Here is a 23515-nt window from a genome sequence, read left to right as displayed (position 1 = left end):
TTAAAAGACAACAGAAGAAAGCTTAATTAACGTATGTAAACTCATTGTAATGGTAGCTTTCCAAGACACTGCACTGTATTATTTCTGCTTTAAGAGACCTGCCGAATCGCTCCAATTCAATGCTCTACACGTATCACACTCTGTACCAAAAGGTCCCAAGCTCCATCTTTAAAAAAAAAAACCACAAACGAAAACAAACAAAAGCTAGTTCCTTGATCCTGCCACTCCGGCAAGCTACCACGCTGGCAGTTTATAACAAACCAGACACAATTTTCTCTCCTACAAACTCTGTTCCCTCAGCTCAGAGCGTTCCATTTGGAGAGTGCCACAACGCTCTCCCAAATGGACTTTTGCAGGGGTAAAAAATTATTTTGAGGCACTTGTTCCTGTTACTATCCTTTTTTCCCCATGGTTAACATTGCCCTCCTCTTCATTAAAAAACATGCTTAGCTTCATGGCACATCATCCCAGGCACTGGTGTGAGATGAAAAAGCAAAAGCCAGATCTAGACATGCATCACTTCAGGTGTAAATAAAGAGAGCAAGAAAGAAGAGCCTTTTGCTACTAGCTCCCACATCCTTTGCACTTGAGGCAATTCTCACCTCCTAACACAAACCTCTCTTCAACAGAGCTCTTTGTCTTTCCCTGCGGATTCTCCTCCGCTTACCCTAACACTTTGGCAGTGACTATTCACACCAAGTTGAAACCAGATCATTCCCTTCAAAATCTGCCTTAGTTTGCACCTCTGCCAAGGTTTATTAGCACCCTTCACCTAAACACAGAAGTTTGAAACTAATACAAATCCCTTATACTGCAGCTGGCAAAAGAAAAAAAAAAAAAAAACACAAAACTCTTCCTTTATCAGAGATGCTTAAAGTTGCAGCCCTGTGTTTAATATTTCATTTAAAGAGAACCACTTGCAGTAACTCACACCAAGGTTATTTTCTATGAACAGCTTTTCTTTGAAGTTCTATTACTTGTCAAAGCTAAGTTTAAAATAGAACCACTTCTTGCTCATTCATTGACTATTTGATGAAGAAACTTGTCAGCTATCACATCCAGAAATATCTCTAGGCCCTACTATTAATAGCAACTAGAGAACAAATGCTATCAGGGAAGTTTAAACCTCTGATAAGCACCAGCACAATTGTATCACGCTCCCTCCCATCTCAAAGATCTCCATCTACGTTCAACCAGTTTTACATACCATGTAAGTCAGACCTATAGCAAAGCAGTTGTAAACCAAACCCCATTTGTTCGTCATCCATGCTGTCACTGTTAATGATACAGCTATACGAAGAAATAATAAGGATGGTAGAGTCCTATACCTTTTCTGGTTGGCACTCATCAGCCCACACCAATGGAGGACAAGCATGCACCCCAAGCCTTCTCCATCCCTCTTACAGATGGAACAGTTAACTAGAGGCTGCAGATGAGCACTGCTGTCCTGGGTGGGATCAGGAGTCCTCAGCGTTCTCCTGTTAAAGCCACATTTATCCACCGCTCCCCAGAGACCAGGGCTGGATCTGGACCTCTTTTTATAGCCTGGCATATACAGCACTTCAATGGACGTTTCAAGGTCTGAATTCAGTTTTCCTCTTAGAGTGGATTCACATTCACTTATCACACAAAAGAAGTGAGAGGCAACAAAACCATCTTGAGACAGAGCAATCTCCAACCCTTCTTTTCAAGCTTTTGCCTTCAGGCAACGAAGAATGAAAGACCCATGAGACTGGTGAAAAGGCACAGTGGTGTAACTGCCTGGGTTGGACACCGTTTGGGAACACAAAGTCCTAAACTCCAGCCTCCTCCTAGGATGGTTCATGCATTTCAGCCCTAGTCACAGAATAACCTGGCCAACAGATGTACCCATAAACCATTTACGGTATTTTTTTTAATTGTAAAACTGATGTACCTACCCTTACGTGTATTACCACCTGGTCTTTTAAAAATGCAAACCTTTCTTTAAAGCACTAACAGATCACTCCACTGAACACTGTCAGCTTAAATTCTGTAACAGAGGCTAGCAGAAAGAGATGTCATCATCAGCCTCAATAGTTTTAAAGTATTATTCAGTAGGTTGACCATTAAAAGAGGAAATAGTAAAGAATCATGTTCCTAGGCATTTTCTAAGTGCTTTAAGTACAAGAAGCTGTTATATAAAAATATCTGCTCACTTGTAATTTAAAAAATAATGAGATCATTTTGTCTAAAAATTGTTTTGAGTGTACCAGACTCCCAGATTACTTACAGTTATATTAGATTAACCTAAGCAAAAACCTAAGCTTGCCAACAAGCTCCTATAGAAACCCATTATCTGGCCTCCAGCCAAATGCATGATCTAAGACAGGCTTTTTATGTCAGCATTGCAACTAGCAACTTTTTTTTTTTAGATGAAGATCAATAAATACGGTGACATTTCAGCAGTTTCAGGCACACTAGAAAAAAAGCTTCTCAGAGACTTTGTATTCCAAGTGGCTTGGGTCAAATTTAGATAAGCTAGAGGAAGCTTTTGTAAAACGCAGGACCAGAATCTGACCTAGAATTAGCTTTACTGTAAAATACAGTAATTAAATACCAAAAACACTTGCTTCACCATCATCACCCTTCATCCCCTCACCCTCTCCCAACTACCCATCCACATCCTGTCCTCAGCTGGTTCGGCTCTAAGTTTCAGGCTGTTTCTAGTAACTCCCCATACCAGCAACACCAAAACCAACATGCAGTTTTGCACATGCAGAGCTTAGAGCGTGAATGTAGACCCTCATCTCCTTCTGCTTTCAAACTAACCATAAACAAATATTATGAAATTATAATAAAAATACAACTATTTTAACTCCATGCATTGTAAACACATTCATTTCCCAACACTGTCATACATGTGACAATAATTGTTCTCACTACCATACAACAAACAAGCTATAAATAAGAATTAAGACTGGTATCATGCTTGCAAATTACTAACTTGAGCAAAATAAAAATCAAATCCAGCCTCCCCAATCAAGTTTATTTCTGCATACAAACACCCCACCATTAATGTAAGCAACAGGAGATCCTTCCTACATTCAACGCTGTAACAGAAAGTGCTGCAGAGCACAGTAAGGCAGACACCGACTCTGCAAGACTGATTTAGGTCCAACTTCGTTGCATCTCAGCCAGATCTAATAATACTAGCAGGCCCCGTCGTAATATAGTAAGGATATCTTACATTAACATACTTACAAACAAGGCAATTCAGGCACCCAGGTTTTTAAGAAGGTGGCTTTTATTTCTCTTGTTGCAGTAGCAGAGGTCAAACCAGCAAGATTAAACAGGAGCCTGTAAAAATTATATTGAAGTCCCAAACCATCTAGTAAAAAACTAGGCAACAGTTTATGTATACAGAGCTTGATTAGTGAAAAAGGTCTATATTTTCCACACTTTAAAAAAAAAACAAAAAACAACCTAAACTAAAATAATCTTCAAAGGTGTTTTTTTTAATTGCCATTAATATCTAGTTGCTAAAGCAAATCCCTGAAGGCTGAGGTTTTATTCCTTTTACAGAGGGCCTGAGATTACTTTATTTGGACCTAACATGAGAACCCTCGATTAACTCTCAAATAACTGTCAGACGTCCAGTTTAAGCGAATATATCAAGACCCAAAACCCCAAACCAGCATACACACACATTCCAAACTTATGCTAAGTAGAGAAAAATCAAGTTTTCCCAAACTTTCACATAAAAATCATAAGGAGATCTAGCACAGCTTTTTCTGCCTACGTTTGCAGAGAGGCTTCAGCAAGGAGACAACCAGCTGCTGGGGAATGACGAGCCAGCCTGCCAGCATAGTCTGGAGGGGTATCGGTTATGGGGCTTGCTCCTATGGACATCCCTTCACCCCTTCGTGCCACTGCTCCCCCCGCGCTCTGCTCCTGCATGAACATGGAAGAGGTTGGGATGCAGAAGGGAGGAGGGAACTGGGGGAAGGGCAGCACTCAGTGCACCGCTGCTGTCTGAAATCTGCCTTAACTCGCCCCAGAGTCTCCTACAAGTGGCTTATAGGTTTTGGTTTTCTGTTGTTGCATCTAGTTTTTACAAAAGAATACGCTGAATCAGAGTATGTGGCCTGGTAGACCGGGCAGAGATTGAACACGTAAATCTTCATGTGTGCTTTGTTGGAGAAAGGACTCTGCTTCACAACATGGTGATTCAGTTTTCCTTAGCTGTTAACAAAACACAAACCAGCTACACAAAGTCAAACAGCATCGCCTCAGTAAGTGTTCATCTGGAGCCTGGGGAGAAAAATCAACAAAAAAACCCCACTAAAACTTCATGGACGAATTTCATCTCGGGTCAAAAAGGCCATACGAGACTATGACACAGCAAAGTAACCTTCAAAGCACCTGCATTCCTTTCACTAGAAAAACAGCATTTCAGAAAGCTGAAGACACCATTGGAGTGGAAGCAAATCTAGCATACCCCTAGTTCTCATCTTCACACCCCATCTCCTGCACATTCTCCTTTTAATCTCAAAATGTCTTTCTGCAGAAGTCCAAGGTAAGAGCTCTGGTATCCAAGAAAAGCCAGGCTGTGTGTGGATGAACAAATACAGACACGATGTCAACACCAGGATGTTTCAGTCTTACCGTGAGGGAGGGACATGCAAATTGAGAGAGTGGAAAGTATCAGGATTACGTTAGGTATTCATTAGTTCTTCACTGAAATGCTCCTGCGCATTATCCTAAAAGAGTTGACAGGAGAACAGGAACACAACAAGATACACTCAGGCCATCCACATACCAACTGATACTGAAAACAGAGCTTGGTGTGTTTTTTTTCTGGACATGTCTAAAACTGGAAACCTCAGTGAGTACGTCTAAGCCTACAACAGATTCACGGTCCAGCTCTGGGCTGTGCAAAAAGTTCCCTCTTGCTACCTGATTTTTTCCCCCCAATTTCTCATTTTAATGGACAGAATCTCATCTCAAGTCACTGTCTGAACATTTTGTACTTATTAATATTTAAGAAACTAACCAGAGAAAGATCAACTGACTGCACTTGAGAGCTCCTTGTCTGCTCAGCTTTTCTTCCCCCTGTGCACACACTTCTCCCAATTTGCTCTCCAGAAGGCTCACACCTGTGAAGAAAGCCAAACCTTACCCACAGCATCTCTTCTTGAGCAACAGGGAGTGGTTTTGTATAGATGAAGTTGGCACCTTTCAAGAAAATTTTACATTAAGCTCAACTCAAAAAGAGGCTTAAGCATGCAGAAGGGACACAAACCTCACTCAATGCAGCCTTTTCATGAACGGCACCCATGTGAGATGTATCACCCAGGACTACGCAACATGTTAAGTTCTCTGTATAGGAAGATGTCATCATTTCTCACCAGAAACCAAGAAACAGCAATACTTTGGGCCAAATATCCAGCTGGACTGGCCAAGAGCAGCTTACAAACACTCTTCAAAAGTTACAAGCGTTGCGCAAGTGTCCTCAATTTCCGACATCAACAAACACGCAGCACTTGACCTTCAGAGCTGAGCTCTCCCCACGCTCAACCGTCACAGGTTCATCCTGAAATTAGTCACCGCCTTAGCATCACAGTCTGGTAAAGTCTTCCTCCAGTTACGTCACCCTTGGCCCCAGGGTCATAACATGACTTAATGCATATACAGAGCAAACTGCTTTCTGGTTTTGAGTAACACCTACTAAAAGCTCCCAACCCTTTCAGGGTCAGGAGTCCTTAAAACTCTAGGGATAGACTAGACTAGATAGGGATAGACTAGGGGGATAGACTTTGTTGGGGTTTTTTGGCATGAGAGATGAAGTTATCAGTTAGGCTACCTATGGTGTGGCGAAATATTATGCTTAGTAATTCAGGTTTATTTTTCCCTTGAGTTTAAAGGGAGATTAACAAAGAAAATCCCACCAGAATCATCTCCTCTGTGCTACGGACCGCTGGCAGAAGCAACACTCGATTAACATGGATCAGAAACAAGCAGGAAGTTGTGCTTCAGTGTTGCAGGCTTAATTAGATGCAGCTATTAATTAAGCATCAACTCTGAAACAATTTAAATTGTCCACTGACTGGGGGGAGGAGGGGAGGAAAGAAAAAGTAGAAAGCTCTGTAACATGCGCTACGGTACAACACAGGGACTGGCGACAGAAGTTCAACATACCGATCGTGCCTGCCACTGGCGAGATTGTCACAGCAACCATAATGTAGCTTCATGAATATGCATTACGCTAAAATCTATTTTTTTCGCCAAAAGAGACTAACATGTCATTCAGCTCACAACATGAAGCTGCCTGGGAGACGAATCGGGGTTGTACAATAAAAGTGGCTTGTCTTCAAAACCTTCAGCTCAGCTGCTGCAGACAAGAAGGGTTGGGGGAAGAGGGGAGACACAGAACATGGCAGCATGGGGCTGTAGGACTCTCTTCTGTACCTGCCTCAGCCAGAGGGTACTTCAGACATATTTGGCAAACATTTTAAGGCAGAGGTTCCCAAAATGAGCTGCTCAGTCCCTACAAAGTTTCAGACCTGTGCAAGGCATCAGCCTTAATCTCTCAAACACCTGGGAACAGGCCCTTCAGCAAGCCAGAGGAGGAAGCACCTCCAGTGACCCTCCACAGAAGGACGGAGAAGGGGGAACTGCTGCTCCCACTGCTAGGGACACTGCCCAACCCTGCTGAAATTGGGGGGCTTTGGCTTGATCATCACTGGAAAACTGTGGGTGGAGGGGCTCACAAAAAAAAAAACCCACAAACCACACACACGTACCTATACAGGTCACACACCAGTGTGTCAAGAAAGAAACCAAGTGACTGTTTCAGCTGACTAGCTGTGGGAGTTGTACTTTGTACTTAATCCCCCACTTAATATCACATTGGAAACATCACACCTCCAAAAACACACCCCTTCTGCAAACACGTTGACACCCTACACACCTCTGTCTCTCTTTCATCATGAAACCTAAAATTAGCAAGCTTTGTTAAATTAGTTCCTCTGTAAACTGGTAAACTGGAAATTTTAACTCCCAAAACAGGAAGATAAAGCTGATTTTTTCCTCAAGACAGCTGTGTGGGAAAAGAAGTGAAACATTTACTATACCATCTGAAGAGCAGCACCAAAAAACCCCGCAAGAAAATGACTTTTCCCTGCAGAGAGGAGCTCAAGCAGCACGCACAGATTGGAGGAGCCACCAGTTCAAGCCATGGGGCAGCAAGTAGTTGCTCAGCACTGATGTTTGCCAGCTACTCTGCCTGGCAGATATCCTGTGAAAGAGGTAACATGTCGTGATAGTAATAAAAGCCTATTGCCCTCCAGGTGAAACCCTCCCTTCCCGGTCACCCACCAGGTCCCTCCTCGCCACCCCCCTCCCCCCCACTGCGTACCCATCCTGATCCCAGATGAGCCCAGCCAAGCCTGAAGCTCACTGACACCAAAGGGAGCAACCCCGTTCATTTCTGCCATGGCCTTTAGGTCACTTGACCACTCATGCAGTTTATCAGCTCGTTGCTGATACAACTAATTTTTGTGTTTGTTTTCTGGCAAGGTCAGGCTAATCAGAGCAGACAGCTATGCAGCCTCACTCATGGTTGCACAAGCTATTACAGCTGTCGTGCCTCCCGCACAGAAAATGTTTCTGGTTGTGGGCAGAGGGAGAAAGCATCCTTTTACAGCAGCCACCTGCACTTAAATCAGGTTAAACAACTGCAAAGCCTCACCCTAAAGAGAGCATTTAAAAAGCTGCCATAAGGCACATTTCAGAAATCAGTCCCACACCAGAGCTTCAGTCCCTCCTCTGAAGGATGGGGGAAGAGCTTGTCACAGCTCGGCATTGACGAAAGGCTTTTTCCTGCTTTCTCACTCCAAATTTTGTCTACTAGTCAGAGGAGCTGAGGGCAAAAACAGGAAGATGAACATCACCATCTCTGCAAGAGCCTCCACATTCAAGAAGGCTCAGGCAGCTCAGGTGTGGCTGGTCTTCAACCAAGTAAGAAGCTGGGGCACAGGGGAAGCACTGCCGTAAGCAAGCAGCACAACTTCTGCCTATAAAAACAAAGAGACATGGGGGTGACAGATGGGGGGGAAGGACGGGACACGACTAACACAGGGTAAGATCAGGTTATCACTGCGTGTATCTCCTCTTCCACTGTTCAAATGGAAGTGTAAGAAGCCCAGCCTGACATAGCACTCAGAATAAAGTTGGCCTTTTACAATCTGCTTTAAAATAAACATTTAAAGTCAGAAGTACACGTACTAGCATGGAACATCTTATTCAGACTAGTAAGTGTATTATGGAAGGTGATCACTAAACTGTTTAGAAAGTGTGAGCCCTGCCAGCCCTGAAGAAGAATTTTAATTCTGTGCTCCCAAGTAAAAAAAGTGCAAGTTACTGAGACCAATGCAGTTATACCTGTTCGATGCTGACTGCATTTTTCACAATCTCAACTGCACGTTCATCATCTTCAGATGGTAAATACCAATAAATCAGAGAATAGAGGCACTGCTAAAAAAAAAAGACACTGTGGAAACAAACCATAATCTAGGCTTAGAGAAAGACATACTGAGAACAGCTTTCCAAGGTCTATGCAGAATGGCTTGGACCTAGCAGGTATTTCCTGAAGAGGTGTCTCAGCAGCAAGCAAGCACTTCATCTGCTTAGGGTGACTGCTCGTAGCTCACCCAGCAATCTTCAGAAACAGAACAAAGGTATAAAACATGGTCTAGTTTTGAAGAACAACTACATATTCCTTTTTTTGATAAACAAAGATTTCACCTTACTGTTCATTAAAAAAAAGGAGAAATAAGAAGTACACATTTGAAGCAGGACGCGACTCACGGCTAACAACTGTAGCCTGACTAATCTCTGCTGACCTCCATGCAGTGCATGTACCTCCACTGAGCATAGGTGAGAGTGTGCAACCCATCGCTGAAAGAGAAGCCTGCCCCAGCCCTTACATCCACAGCACCACGCACAGGCAGCCTGCAAGTTTGAACAACGCTTCACGCATGCCACAGTGCCAAGCCACCTATGCATTACAGTTTCACTTATGGCAAGAGCATACAGAAGGAGTTACTGAAGCGATCAGGCAAAAGACCACAGACCTACAACTGCTGTGTTACACATGCAATGATAAAATAAACTCCCCTACTTTTTTGTTCACAGAGCAACCACAGGGCCATGTTCATAGTCCCCAAATCATTCAGCTATCAGGGCACCTCACTGAGAACAAGGGTAATAGCCAGAGTACAGCAAGATGGTCTGTCTTGAGGGGCTTCCCCCAGTTTAGGAAGACAATTCAGCAGAAGCCAACGTTAACAGCTCTGTAGGCAAGTAATAAAAGTTACCATGAAACCACCTAGATGCGAGTTTTCAGAGGAAGATTCCCAGGATGCAGTGATTTTGTGTACAACACTTCATAACCTGCTTCTGCAAGCTTTAACTATTCTACTGCTGATTTGAGAATCCATTAAGGCTCTGAAATATCTATGGTGCAAAAATAAACCACATAAAAAAATCCAGATAAGTGTTTGAGATGTCCGTCATTGATTTCTGTAGTCAGCACACAGCCAACAGAAAGAACTGAGTCTTTTACCAAACACCAGTAGCTCTTCAACCATCATACAGTCATAAAAATAATTTTAATAAAATCAAAATTTTTTAACTTTTCCCCTCATGAGTAAAGAAGTTCAACATTTTTGGTACATGAAGAAGAACTACAAAGACATAGCTAGCACATACCAAATTACAACCACCACTATAATTAAGAACCTTTAATTTCCTTCCTATATACTGGCCTTGAGCTTATAAAGAATGTCTATAATCCCCAAATCCCACACATTTCCATGCGAGAAGCAGTGCTGCTGCTTATTCTGTTCCTTCTCCCTTCCTCCCAACAAAAACCTGAAAATGCTCCTGAAGTTGGTGCTATGGGCACAGAAGGTATAGGGCAGAAAAAAAAATTACTATGTGGATTACACAAGTTTGTAGTGTTGTAATTCCTCATCATGTCAACTTCTAAATGAAGGGGCATGGAGGATTGCGTAAAAACTTGCATAGATAATATGTAAAAGGACACTGTGTGAAAGACTGCTATGCTGCACAACACACGAAGAAGGAATTTATCCAAATTACACGAAGAAATAATGGAGAAACAGTAAGTTTCATACAGTAAGTCTGGCTTCAGGCATCAGCTTCATTTCTGGCACTGTCTGTACTACACAGCCACTTGTAAAAGCCATGTAAACTATTCCTTGAAATCTTATCACAGAGTAAAAAACTCAAGGTCAAGCTCCCACCAGACTGACAGAAATGTGAACAGCAGCCCCCTTGGAAAGCGGCAGTCTGGAAAAGAGCCTCCTCCATTCCCACCCACGCAGCTCGTCAAAAGATAAGAGGGATATTTGTCTCCACGTAGCAGAGTTTGGAAATAGCAGAGGAAGTTGCATGACACAGGAAAGCAACAAACTTGTCCTCTAGGTATCACAGACCTCTCCTCCATTTCTTCAGAGTGCAACTCTTTACGTAAGTCCGTCTCCACTGTTGGCACATTTGCTATAAACAGGACTGAACCACAGTACCCAAAACAGTTTTGATTTCTGGACTGCAATTACTTGTTTAAATAATTTGGCTATTTAACTAACTTCTCTTAACATAGTGAAACGGCAGGCTTAAAGTTGAAAGGCCCTGCTGTTCCAGGTAATCTCCCTTACAGGAACAAACCTCTATTCCCTCACATTTCAAACTGCATCATTCCCTCAGTAGGCAGAATATCTGCTCTTTGTCCCCACACTTACAGTAGTAATCCTGAATTTAAAAAAAAACCCAAAACACACAACAACAAAACCACCAAGCTGGTATAGCCACACCAGGCAGCAGAGTATCAACCCTATGAGAAACTAGAAGGGCCATACGGAATATAATCACAGTCCTGCAAGTTAACTCTTTTGTTTAGTAAACTGCTTGGGTATTCTGCTGTAACTGCAGATCTTTCATTTCAGATGTTGATTTTTGCTCTCCAAAGCATGTTAAAATAAGTGGAAAACTTTGCTATTAGATCTCATTCTTCCAAGACGCACGTGTAGTCTGGGCATCTCCTCCACACTCTTTCCCAATCACCTCTGTTACCAACTGCTGTTAAAAAAGCCAATTTTGGTGATACCTCTAACTGCTCTAAGCAGAGGATCGAAGACGGACACCAGTCCAGCCCAGGAAAAGGCTGCCATACGTGCTTAGCAGTTGTGACAGTTAAATAGACAACTGGCAGAGAAGTATGAAGGTGAGGCTGAGCAGAGGGTGTCCCCTCACCCCACCAGCAGTTATAGATGGGGGACAACAGCATGGGTCTATGCTGGGAAGGGGAATAACCTCAGAAAGAATGACGGAGCCTGCGAGTTGGACACTCATAGGGAAATACAGGGGAGGGAAAGAAAAGGAAAAGAAAAAAAAAAAAAAAAGACATTACTCCAGTTAAGTTTCCCATGCATTCTTGTCTCTTCTCCCAAATTTTATTAGTTCATGAAACCAATTTCATTTTGCAAACAAAACCAAAATAACTCATCACTCAAAACACTCAACACTACCGCAAATGAACTCCAGCCAACAATCGTAACCCACTTGTCTCCAGACACACACAGAGCGGCTCGGCTGTCCACCTTCAGCAGCTTGGCATACATAGCTGCACGCGTGACCAATGAAGGAAAGGGGAAGAAAGATGGAGATACGCAGCCATATTCTATGAGCAGTTTTGAGGCTTCCTTAAAGCATGAGTAGAGTTGAGAAAAACTAAACAAAAAATTGCATAATTTCAAGAAAACGCAGAAATGATGCGTTACAGAATCATAGAATCATTGAGGTTGGAAAAGACCTCTAAGATCACTGAGTACCAACCGTTAACCCAACACCACCATGTCCACTAAACCATGTCCCTAAGCGCCTCATCTACACGTCTTTTAAATACCTCCAGGGATGGGGACTCCACCACTTCCCTGGGCAGCCTGTTCCAATGTTTCACCACTCTTTCAGTAAAGAAATTTTTCCTTACATCCAATCTAAACCTCCCCTGCTGCAACTTGAGGCCATTTCCTCTCGTCCTATCACTTGTTACTTGGGAGAAGAGACCGACACCCACCTCGCTACAACCTCCTTTCAGGGAGTTGTAGAGAGCGATGAGGTCTCCCCTCAGCCTCCTTTTCTCCAGGCTGAACAGTCCCAGTTCCCTCAGCCGCTCCTCATAAGACTTGTTCTCCAGACCCTGCACCAGCCTCGTTGACCTTCTCTGGACACGCTCCAGCACCTCAATGTCCTTCTTGTAGTGAGGGGCCCAAAACTGAACACAGGATTCGAGGTGCGGCCTCACCAGTGCCGAGTACAGGGGCACGATCACTTCCCTACTCCTGCTGGCCACACTATTTCTGATACAGGCCAGGATGCCATTGGCCTTCTTGGCCGCCTGGGCACACTGCCGGCTCATGTTCAGCCGGCTGTCGACCAACACCCCCAGGTCCTTCTCTGCTGGGCAGCTTTCCAGCCACTCTTCCCCAAGCCTGTAGCGCTGCATGGGGTTGTTGTGGCCCAAGTGCAGGACCCGGCACTTGGCCTTGTTGAACCTCATACAGTTGGCCTGGGCCCATCGACCCAGCCTGTCCAGGTCCCTCTGCAGAGCCTTCCTACCCTCAAGCAGATCAACACTCCCGCCCAACTTGGTGTCGTCTGCAAACTTACTGAGGGTGCACTCAATCCCCTCATCCAGATCATCAATAAAGATATTAAACAAGACCGGCCCCAAAACTGAGCCCTGGGGAACACCGCTCGTGACCGGCCGCCAACTGGATTGAACTCCATTCACCACAACTCTCTGGGCCCGGCCGTACAGCCAGTTTTTGACCCAGCGCAGAGTCCACCTGTCTAAGCCGTGAGCCGCCAGCTTCTCTAGGAGAATGCTGTGGGAGACAGTGTCAAAGGCCTTGCTGAAGTCGAGGTAGACCACATCCACAGCCTTTCCCTCATCCACTAGGCGGGTCACCTGGTCATAGAAGGAGATCAGGTTGGTCAAGCAGGACCTGCCTTTCATGAATCCGTGCTGGCTAGGCCGGATCCCCTGGTTGTCCCACTCATGCCTTGTGAGCGCCCTCAAGATGAGCCGCTCCATAATCTTCCCCGGCACCGAGGTCAGGCTGACAGGCCTGTAGTTCCCCGGATCCTCCTTCTGGCCCTTCTTGTGGATGGGCGTCACATTGGCAAGCCTCCAGTCATCCGGGACCTCCCCTGTTAAACAGGACTGCTGATAAATGATGGAGAGTGGCTTGGCGAGCACCTCCGCCAGCTCCCTCAGCACTCTCGGGTGGATCCCATCCGGCCCCATAGACTTGTGAGTGTCCAGGTGGCGTAGCAGGTCATTGACTGCTTCCTCCTGGATTATGGGGGGTTCATCCTGCTCGCCGTCCCTGTCTTCCAGCTCAGGGGGCTGAGTACCCTGAGGATAACTGACCTGCCTGTTAAAGACTGAGACGAAGAAGGCATTGAGTACCTCAGCCTTTTCCTCATCCTCAGTGACAATGTTCCCCCCCGCATCCAATAAAGGATGGAGATTCTCCTTGGCTCTCTTCTTGTCATTAATATATTTGTAAAAACTTTTTTTGTTGTCTTTAACGACAGCGGCCAGATTGCGTTCTAGCTGGGCTTTTGCCTTTCTCATTTCTTCTCTGCACGACCTAACAAGATCCCTGTACTCTTCTTGAGTCGCCTGCCCCTTCTTCCACAAGCGGTAAACTCTCCTTTTTTTCCTGAGTCCCAGCAAGAGCTCCCCGTTCAGCCAGGCCGGTCGTCTTCCCCGCCCGTTCTTCTTACGGCGTACAGGGACAGCCTGCTCCTGCGCCTTTAAGACTTCCTTCTTGAAGATCGTCCAGCCTTCCTGGACCCCTTTGCCCTTCAGGACCGTCTCCCACGGGACTCTCTCAACCAGCGTCCTGAACAGGCCAAAGTCCGCCCTCCGGAAGTCCATGGTTGTGGTTTTGCTGCCCCCCCTCCTTACTTCACCAAGAAGCGAGAATTCTATCATTTCATGGTCGCTAAGCCCAAGACGGCCTCCGACCACCACATCTCCCACCAGTCCTTCTCTGTTTGTAAACAGCAGGTCGAGCGAGGCACCTCCCCTAGTAGGCTCACTTACCAGCTGTGTCAGGAAGTTGTCTTCCACACACTCCAGGAACCTCCTAGACTGCTTCCTCTCTGCCATGTTGTATTTCCAGCAGACATCCGGGAAGTTGAAGTCCCCCACGAGAACAAGGGCTAGCGATTGAGAGACTTCTGCCAGCCGCTTATAGAACGCTTCATCCGCCCCTTCATCCTGGTTGGGTGGTCTATAACAGACTCCCAGCAGGATATCTGCCTCGTTGGCCTTCCCCCTCATCCTTACCCATAAACACTCGACCGTATCATCATCACAATCATTGAGTTCTAGACAATCGAAACACTCCCTAACATACAGGGCCGCCCCACCACCTCTCCTTCCTCGCCTGTCCCTTCTGAAGAGTCTGTAGCCATCCATTGCAGCACTCCAGTCATGAGAGTCACCCCACCACGTTTCTGTGAGGGCGACTAAGTCATATCTCTCCCGCTGCACAATGGCTTCCAGCTCCTCCTGCTTGCCGCCCATACAGAAGTCTGTAAGAAAGGTAGAAAGCCTCTTCCTAACAAGCAAACCAGCCAGCTGAGGCTCCTACCATAAACTACCCCACTTCTTACTAATTTGGCCATATTTGTAGGAAATTAACAATGGTGCTTGTTATATCCTATTGCCTCATAACTGCAGATGGCAAAAAAAAAATTATACACAAGAGTTAACAACTACACTTCTGAAGCTGCTTGAAACAACTGGAACAAGATATCTTAGAGCAAGCCTTTAAATAAACCAGGGCACATCAACAAGCCCAGCTCGCCTCCTCTGCTGAGGGGGAGCCTGCCGTTGGCAGCATCACTGAAGTGCTAAGTGGCATTTCTCCCAAAAGAAGCCAGCTCCTCTCTTGATAGAGCCATATTAGTAAGGTTTCCACCATGTTTCAACACGAGATGTACTGGACACAAGGAAGAGGCAGAAAAAAGTCTCTGCCAGTTTGGTTTTTTTGATCCCAAACATGGGGTAACCTATGAATCCAACAGTGTTCAGCTCTTCAGTTTATTAACCAAGCCTGTACAAGCACTCTGATCGAGCATACTTTTTGCATGCTCTATTTCAAAACAAAGTATTTTCTCATCTCAAAATGTCACAAACACATCACGAAGCCTGTCAGGCTGCTAAAATGATACAAACCCAATGAGAGTAAATAGCAACCTGGCACATCGCTGAGCCTTCAGACTTGAAATAGATTTAAATTAACAGAAAGATAGCAGGATGGAGAGTTTAGTAACGAAGTGAAGAAACCAAGGGAGAAGAAATAAGATTATTTCAGTCATCATTTCAATCAGACCAAGCAACTTAAAAGCCAGCTACAGGATGGCATTGACATCTGCCTCTAAGAGTGGGATGAGAGCCAGAATTACACTACTTGAGCTGACGAGTTTATTTATGCCATGATGACACTTCAGTTAGCAATGACAAAGGTCCAAAGGTCAAAGTACTTTAAGAATGTGGTGGGTTGACCCTGGCTGGATGCCAGGTGTCCACCAAAGCCGCTCTATCACTCCCCTCCTCAGCGGGACAGGGGAGAGAAAATATAAAGAAAGGCTCATGGGTCGAGATAAGGACAGAGAGAGAGCATTCACCAATTACAGTCACGGGCAAAACAGACTCGACTCTGGGAAATTAATTTATTGCCAATCAAATTAGAGTACGGTAATGAGAAATAAAAACTAAATCTTAAAACACCTTCCCCCCACCCCTCCCTTCTTCCCAGGCTCAACTCTACACCCGACTTTCTCTACCTCCTCCCCCCCAGCGGAGCAGGGGGACAGGGAATGGGGGTTGCAGTCAGTTCATCACACATTGTCTCTGCTGCTCCTTCCTCCTCAGGGGGAGGACTCCTCACACTCTTCCCCTGCTCCAGCATGGGGTCCCTCCCACGGGAGACAGTCCTCCACGAACTTCTCCAACGTGGGTCCTTCCCACAGGCTGCACTTCTTCACAAACTGCTCTACCATGGGTCCCCTTCCACGGGGTGCAGTCCTTCAGGAACAGACTGCTCCAGCGTGGGTCCCCCACGGGGGTCACAAGTCCCACCAGCAAACCTGCTCCAGCGTGGGCTCCTCTCTCCACGGGTCCACAGCTCCTGCCAGGAGCCTGCTCCAGTGTGGGCTTCCCACGGTATCACAGCCTCCTTCAGGCACATCCACCTGCTCTGGCGGGGGGTCCTCCACGGGCTGCAGGTGGATATCTGCTCCACCGTTAACCTCCATGGGCTGCAAGGGGACAGCCTGCCTCACCATGGTCTTCACCACGGGCTGCAGGGGAATGTCTGTTCCGGCAGCTGGAGCACCTCCCCCCCCTCCTTCTTCGCTGAGCTTGGTGTCTGCAGAGTCGTTTCTCTCACATATTCTCACTCCTCTCTCTGGCTGCAATTGCTGTTGCACAGCAACTTTTCCCCTTCTTAAATATGTTATCCCAGAGGTGCTACCACCGTCCCTGATGGTCTTGGCCTTGGCCAGTGGCGGGTCCATCTTGGAGCCATCTGGCATTGGCTGTATCGCACATGGGGGAAGCTTCTAGCAGCTTCTCACAGAAGCCACCCCCATGGCCCCCCTGCTACCAAAACCTTGCCATGCAAACCCAACACAAAGAAAAAGAGCCATATACACACAGTATATCTTTCTGAGCAGTTATGGTTGGGGTGGGGAAGGAAGGGGCAGGGAGCGTTATTCCTCACACGCACCCATCTGCCCCACAAGCCACCATAAAACCACTTCAGCTGTGCCCATTTCAAAGCTTCCTAAGTTCACAAAGGAGATTTCTGTAGAGACACCACTTTTCTTTGTCCAACCACTCCTAAGAAATGGTTTGGGTTTCCAAGTCAAAGCCACAGAGAAGCCAGTGGTGCCTCATGGCAAAATTGAGAGGCCATGTCACCAGCTGAAGCCCAAAGACCACCCACAGACCTCCAAAAGACCTCCTAAAAACTCCCTAAAAAATCTGGGGGAAGGAGTAGAAAAAAAGGCAGAGAGCAACATTTTTGACGCTTCTGTCAGTCTCTTAACCAGGACTTCTTTCAGCTCTAACTTATTCCCAATTACTTCATTATTATTCACATATTTAAATCTCGGAATTTTAAAAAATAAACTATGGATTTCACTTTTCAAGAAGGATCCTAAAAGTTTAATTACCAATCAGGCTCAAATTCTTGTTTGGGAATATCAAGTCTTTTGTTTACACTACACAAATGTTTTAACAGATACAGTCTCTCAAAGTTGTGGAAACTTTGAATTCTGAGACTTTTTGCATTAATGACATAAGCATGCTGAAGACTGCAGGACATGATCGAACCACCAGCTAGCCATGAACTCCCACTAACCTCTGATTTGCTTATATAATTGCAATCGATGTTAAAAAAAAAGAAAAAAAAGAAAAAAAACATTATACCACATTATCCTTGAATATTTTAGGGATTGCAAGAGGCTCCCATTTGTGCCCAACAGCAGACTACACAGCATCAAATTTGCTGAAGGGGGAGGGGGAGGGAAGAAAAAAAAAAGAAAGATGACATCTTTGGATTTCTTTGTTGTAGGCATCTGCAGCCTTCAGCTGCAGGATCTAGGCAGGCTGACTAAACTTGAGCAGGGACTTGGATGGCTGTAAAAGGTCTTGCTTAGAACAGACTCCCAAAGTCATGGAAGATGAGATGACAAGAAACAGGGATAGGCTGTCTTCAGGGTGAAAAGAAAAGCTGCAAATACACAATAAAGGGACAGTTCATATCCTACCTACTATTGGATAGTACAAAATCTTCAGAAACTAAACAGCAGTTGTAATCAAGGACTGTTCTGGGGTTTTATTGCTGCACTCAACTTTGATGCCCCACAGCATACCAGAGGCGTCAGGCCTCTAAGAACTATATTGCAACAAGCAGAATAAAAAACATGCCCTGCTACAACCTCTCTTCAGAAGAGGCTGCCACACAACCCAGAAGACATGAAAGCAGTTTTTCTGAACTAGAACACTGTTTTCTAGTAATTGGAAAGGTTTCTCGGTGCTCAGGAATCACGACAAACAGTAAGATAGGAAAGCTGAGTCCAATTTGTCTATAACCAGCCCTAAGACCTTTGACTAAGAGCTCACACGTACAAAAAAAAGTCTTTGGATTTGGTATGTAAGTTAACAAGGCTACAGAAGAGGTCAGACCACTTCATACTAGTGGTCCTACACAAGGGTGCGTACAAGAGCATATGGGGGATGGAAGAAGCTCACTCTCTCTTCAGGAATGACAGGACTACTGAACCTCATACAATTGAATACCTTTAAATAAAGCTGTTTTCTTTTGCGGGCTGGCTACGAGGTGAGCTTTCCTTTCCACCTTGCCAGGCAGAGCACTTTGCTCTCCCCCATGCCCCAGTGACAATACTCACATTACTAGTTATGACTGCATTTTGTAAAAAACTTTAAGAGTTGAATCTACTGATTAGTCTTTATTTAAAAAGAAAAAGAAGTTATTTCAAATGATTATCAACTTGTAAGAAAGAAAATCTGCATGCTTGTAGCTAATCTACTTCAAGAGTTGGCATCTGGAATTTGCTCCACAGTTCGGAAGCACCAGCGATGCATCTGTTTCCTAAACATGGTTTCTCACCTTCCATTTCAGATAACGAGCAATCTGTGGTCAGTCAGTCATCTTCAAGGTCCAACCCCTTCTTAGCGTTTCCAGTAAGTATATCTGTCTTTGCCTACTTTTCTTCTGACTTTTACAAGAATGCAGTATTAACTTCATAGCAATTAAATCGCTGAATTAAAAAAAGCTCTAGAAAATGCCAGTCTATGTAACTACCATCACTTGGTTCAGCTGGAGCTTTTGAAAAGGGAGGAGAAAGTAAAAAAAGCAAATCACCGCCTTTAAAGCAAGCAGATACTCTTTTTTGTGTCAGTCCATGTAGTGTTTCCAAAACTCATCTAACACAATTGTTCAACAGTTAAATACGCACATGAAAATTTTTGTGCAATGAGTGAGGTCTGCAGTACTTTCATATTAGCTCTCAGATATTATGATGAACTTTTAGCCAGCTGAGAAGAAAACCACCTTCAGGGTATGATAAACAGATGTAGTTTGCTTCAGACAATAAGGAATACAAACTGCATAGAAAGATTTTCCATGATTTAACAAAGACAATAAATTGTCATCAACAGTAGAATAATGAGTCACAGGCAACAGCTTAATACTTAAAGCTTATCTCTAAAGAAAAAAAAAATGTATGCAATGTCAAAGTATTAACAACAAAACAGAAAATGAGTTTTGAATAGATCCCATCATCTCCAACCAGGATAGCTGTATGCATCCAAGTGAAATCCGAGGCGGACACTGCACACAGCCAGGTTTGCAGGAAAACCAGACTGAAAATGCTGGTCATTGTTTGTCATTCAAAAAGCATATGCTGTCCCTGCTCTGCTTCAACAGAGGAGTGCCAAAGGCCAGAGAGCTTCACCAGGCAAATTCAAACTGCTAAGCAAAGCGAGCTCCACATTCCTCCTGTAAAATAGTCCAAGAAATGGTATTTGTGCCTCACTTGTTTTCAGTGTGTTGTTGTAGAGGGATAAGTGATCCAGCATTAGAGGAAATCATTGCTGGCAGAGCCCTCAAACTGGGGAAAGGTTGCTACTGGAAGAAACAGGAAAGAAGCAGAAGTAGCTTTAGAAAAAGTGTATTTGCTGTAAAAATGTTACCTAATACAGTTTTCTGGGGAAGTCAGAACAATCCCACTTTGGCTGGTTATTCCCATAACTAAAAGTAAAAATAAGAGCTGTTGAATGTGCGTACATTCATCAGTCCCAGAAGCAACTCCACTGGGGAGGGAAGGCAAAATCCTTCAAAGTAGGCCCAGGCCCTTTTATAAGCATCAAAAGCTTTATATTCAGAACGTTTCTCTGAAACAAAACAGGGCTAGCTCCAGATAATCTGGAACAGACCACAGTCCTCATTTCTGCAGTGCTTTGCAAACTCTTGACATTAGTTTTAACTACTGCAAGTTTCCAGGAAGCTCTTACAGCTGAAGAAAATCTTGGGAGCACAGCACCCTGTAGCAGCTGGCAGTTCTCTTAAAGGATCAGTGTGTCCAGCCAGACGCTCCATGGCTTGTTGGGAAGGACATTCCTCATTGCGTGATCCCGTAGAGCTGTTGAGACCGTGCAGGGTTTTACACAAAACCAAGCTGCACTACATTTTTGTACAAAAGGTGATCTCAGACACTCGGCGATATCTTTTGGGTTGCTTTGAACATTAGCCTTTAAGAGGAGCGTGAAGATCTTGGATAAAAGCACTGCAGAAGTGCAAAGAATTATAAAGCTAATCAAACTGGAATAATGCCTAGAAGTGGTTTAATGTTTTGAAAAGTCAGACTACATAAAGAACATAGTCATAGAGACTCCACTTATTCCTACTCCTTCCGAGGACATGATCCTTGCAAGCTGATGCAAGACTTAGTAGTCTACGGAGCTGGTTTTTACTATTATCTGATGATCACAGTCCAAAGTCACCCTAATATTAGTCACACAAGGATGCTTGGGATGTTTTGCTGCTCTCGGGTCCCATGCTTCACAACTACCTTTGCCCCACACAAACAGGATGGCAGCTGCTGGAAATCGAACCTCTCTGCTACATGCAGCAAGAGGAAGCAGCCAGGACCTTCAAGGATGGTACGTGCAGGCAACTCCCTCGGTATTACCGTCTCACAAGGGAAAAGGTGAGCAAGAGGGAAGATGAAGAAAGCCCCAAACCTAAAAGTGAGTTCAGAAGTGGGATCCCAGACTACAGATCACCTTGCAGCTTGATTTTGAATCAGGTAGCTAAAGCTGTGTTCATCGAGAGCCGTGTAAGTGCAAGGAACATCACACCGAAGGTACACAGCATTTCATCTTTGGGTGCTGAACATGCTATTTTTTTCCCATTGCAATGTGGTACCTTGTTGCAATAGTTGTGCATCTTACAAAATGCTCAGAGCCCAGGCTACTGGTCCCTTCACCCCCAGAACAGGGTTATGGGTATTTTCAGACTGGTCTCATCTCTGCTGCTCAGACCTCTAAGACTCGAATTAGGCATGCCACCCTCTCCAGCCAACCCAGAAAGCATAAACTCACCCAGCTTCTGGCAGCACGTTGTCCCTGGAACAAACCCTAACACTGGTAGTGGTCACACTACTACAGGAGTGTCTGGGAAAGCAGCTTGTGCCCAAAGCACACAACTATATAGCTCCCTAGACTCAGATCTGGAGTAAATTACAGTAAATTATAGGGTTTAGACACCCACATCAGTCCTAACATAACTAGGAGGGACCCTGAAGCTGTACAGCTACAGACATCAGCTGGCTCTACAAAAAGCAAGATGGCAAAAAGATATCCTTGTCAGGCTCATAACGCAGTATCATGGGCTATGCATGGCCTTCAAACTACATCTTAAGAGATCGTTCTCTAGGGGCTTCACGTTTCCCCAGCCCTATGGCTGTGACACTGCTTAAATACTGCTGATGATTATAAATCCACACGCCTTTCTGTAGCCCTACTACATTTCCCCAGGAATTACAACATGCTGTTAACCTTGAAAAGTGCATCAAGTTCCTTTAAAATGCGGTTACTGTGCACACCTGGGAATGCAGACATGAGATCCAGAGAGAGTGGAAGAAAAACACACAAACCATTTCCTGAATGTAGAAGGAACGTGGAGCCTCAGGTAGTAAAATCAGCGGTGAGAGGCTGGAGGACTGTCGTGGTTTAATCTCAGTCGGCAACTAAGCACCACACAGCCGCTCGCTCACTCCCCCCCGGTGGGATGGGGGAGAGAATCAGAAGGGTAAAAGTGAGAAAACTCATGGGTTGAGATAAAGACAGTTTAAGAGGTAAAGCAAAAGCCGCATACACAAGCAAAGCAAAACAAGGAATTCATTCACTGCTTCCCATGGGCAGGCAGGTGTTCAGCCATCTCCAGGAAAGCAGGGCTCCATCACGCGTAACGGTTACTTGGGAAGACAAACGCCATCACTCCAAACGTCCCCCCCTTCCTTCTTCTTCCCCCAGCTTTATATACTGAGCATGACGTCACATGGTATGGAATATCCCTTTGGCCAGTTTGGGTCAGCTGTCCTGGCTGTGCCCCCTCCCAGCTTCTTGTGCACCTCCAGCCTTCTCAGTCAGTAGAGCATGGGAAGCTGAAAAGTCCTTGACTAGTGTAAACATTACCTAGCAACAACTAAAACATGGGTGTGTTATCAACATTGTTCTCACCCTAAATCCAAAACACAGCACTGTACCAGCTACTAGGAAGGAAATTAACTCTATCCCTGCCGAAACCAGGACAAGGACTTTCTTCTGAAGGTAGCTCTAGAGCTAAAACCCATTTAAGAAGCTCTCTTTCTGCATATGCATTTCTAACTTGAAGAAGCCACTTTTCAAAATTTAAACTAGTGATAAACTTCAGGTTATGAAATAAACCCCGCTTTGAGCATCTAAAGATGCTTGTGCATCCTTCATTGAAAAACCTGGTACTAATTTTCAGTCTCCGAGAATTGGTTGGTTTCCAAACCAGTGAATTTGAAGTGTTCTGTATATAAGTAACCTGATACCCAAAATTAATATTGAAGGAACAAGTGGCTTTTACAACATGGTAAAAAATGCCAAGCATTAGTAATGCCAGATACTAATACAAACTGCTGACAGTCCTATCGAGAGCTCTGATAAGACAGTTTTAGCAGTTGGAAACTAATTGCACTCAGTCACTAATTGCATACATCAGGCCAGCATGGACTGCATGGCTTTGTTCTCTTTAATTAAGATAAGTATAGACCTCTCATGTTGTGCAGTTACTTTCAGAGGAGTACTTTGGAAATTTAAAATGCATCTATTAACCATTGTATTTGGACATAGGGAAGGCAAGCAACTGCTAACTACTTTTTCCACATAATTTTGCTGTGTTCTTTAAGAACCTTAAAAAACCACCTTAACCAACTACACACACCTAGATATACAGGAGGGGAAGCTCAATGGTCAAGAGTGTCCCCTCCCACAGACTTTGATGAGAATCCCAAGGATAAAGTGGTATTTCATGCTCTATTCCTTTTTCTTGTTCTCCTCTCTCCCTCCTGTCCATGAGCAGTGTTACTGGTGTTACACTAACAGTTTTATTCTGCACCTGAAGTGTTGACCTAAAAATGAAAACCCTGTTTACAAATTCTATATTTAACAGCAACTGCAGTTACCCATATAAGCATACAAAACAGATGTGGCAGAATAAGGAAGCATCCGAACTTCACTCCGTTTAGTTGATAAGAGAGATGCTCACCTTCAGGCATGTCACAAGGGAAACGCAGTAATGTAGAAAGTGCCCATGGAGCAAGCAGGTCA

General features: G+C 44.6%; 1 protein-coding gene across 2 annotated transcripts in view; it reads right to left on the bottom strand.

The window, feature by feature from the left end:
- The window catches only part of GRAMD4 (GRAM domain containing 4), an 89239-nt gene that overhangs the window by 59997 nt on the left and 5727 nt on the right, over window positions 1–23515 (bottom strand). The window lies entirely within an intron of this gene.

This window comes from Aptenodytes patagonicus, chromosome 1 (assembly GCF_965638725.1).
Source record: "Aptenodytes patagonicus chromosome 1, bAptPat1.pri.cur, whole genome shotgun sequence".
Lineage (NCBI taxonomy): Eukaryota > Metazoa > Chordata > Aves > Sphenisciformes > Spheniscidae > Aptenodytes > Aptenodytes patagonicus.
Note: the sequence above shows the minus strand (reverse complement) of the source record. Positions and strands in the feature narration are given on the sequence as shown.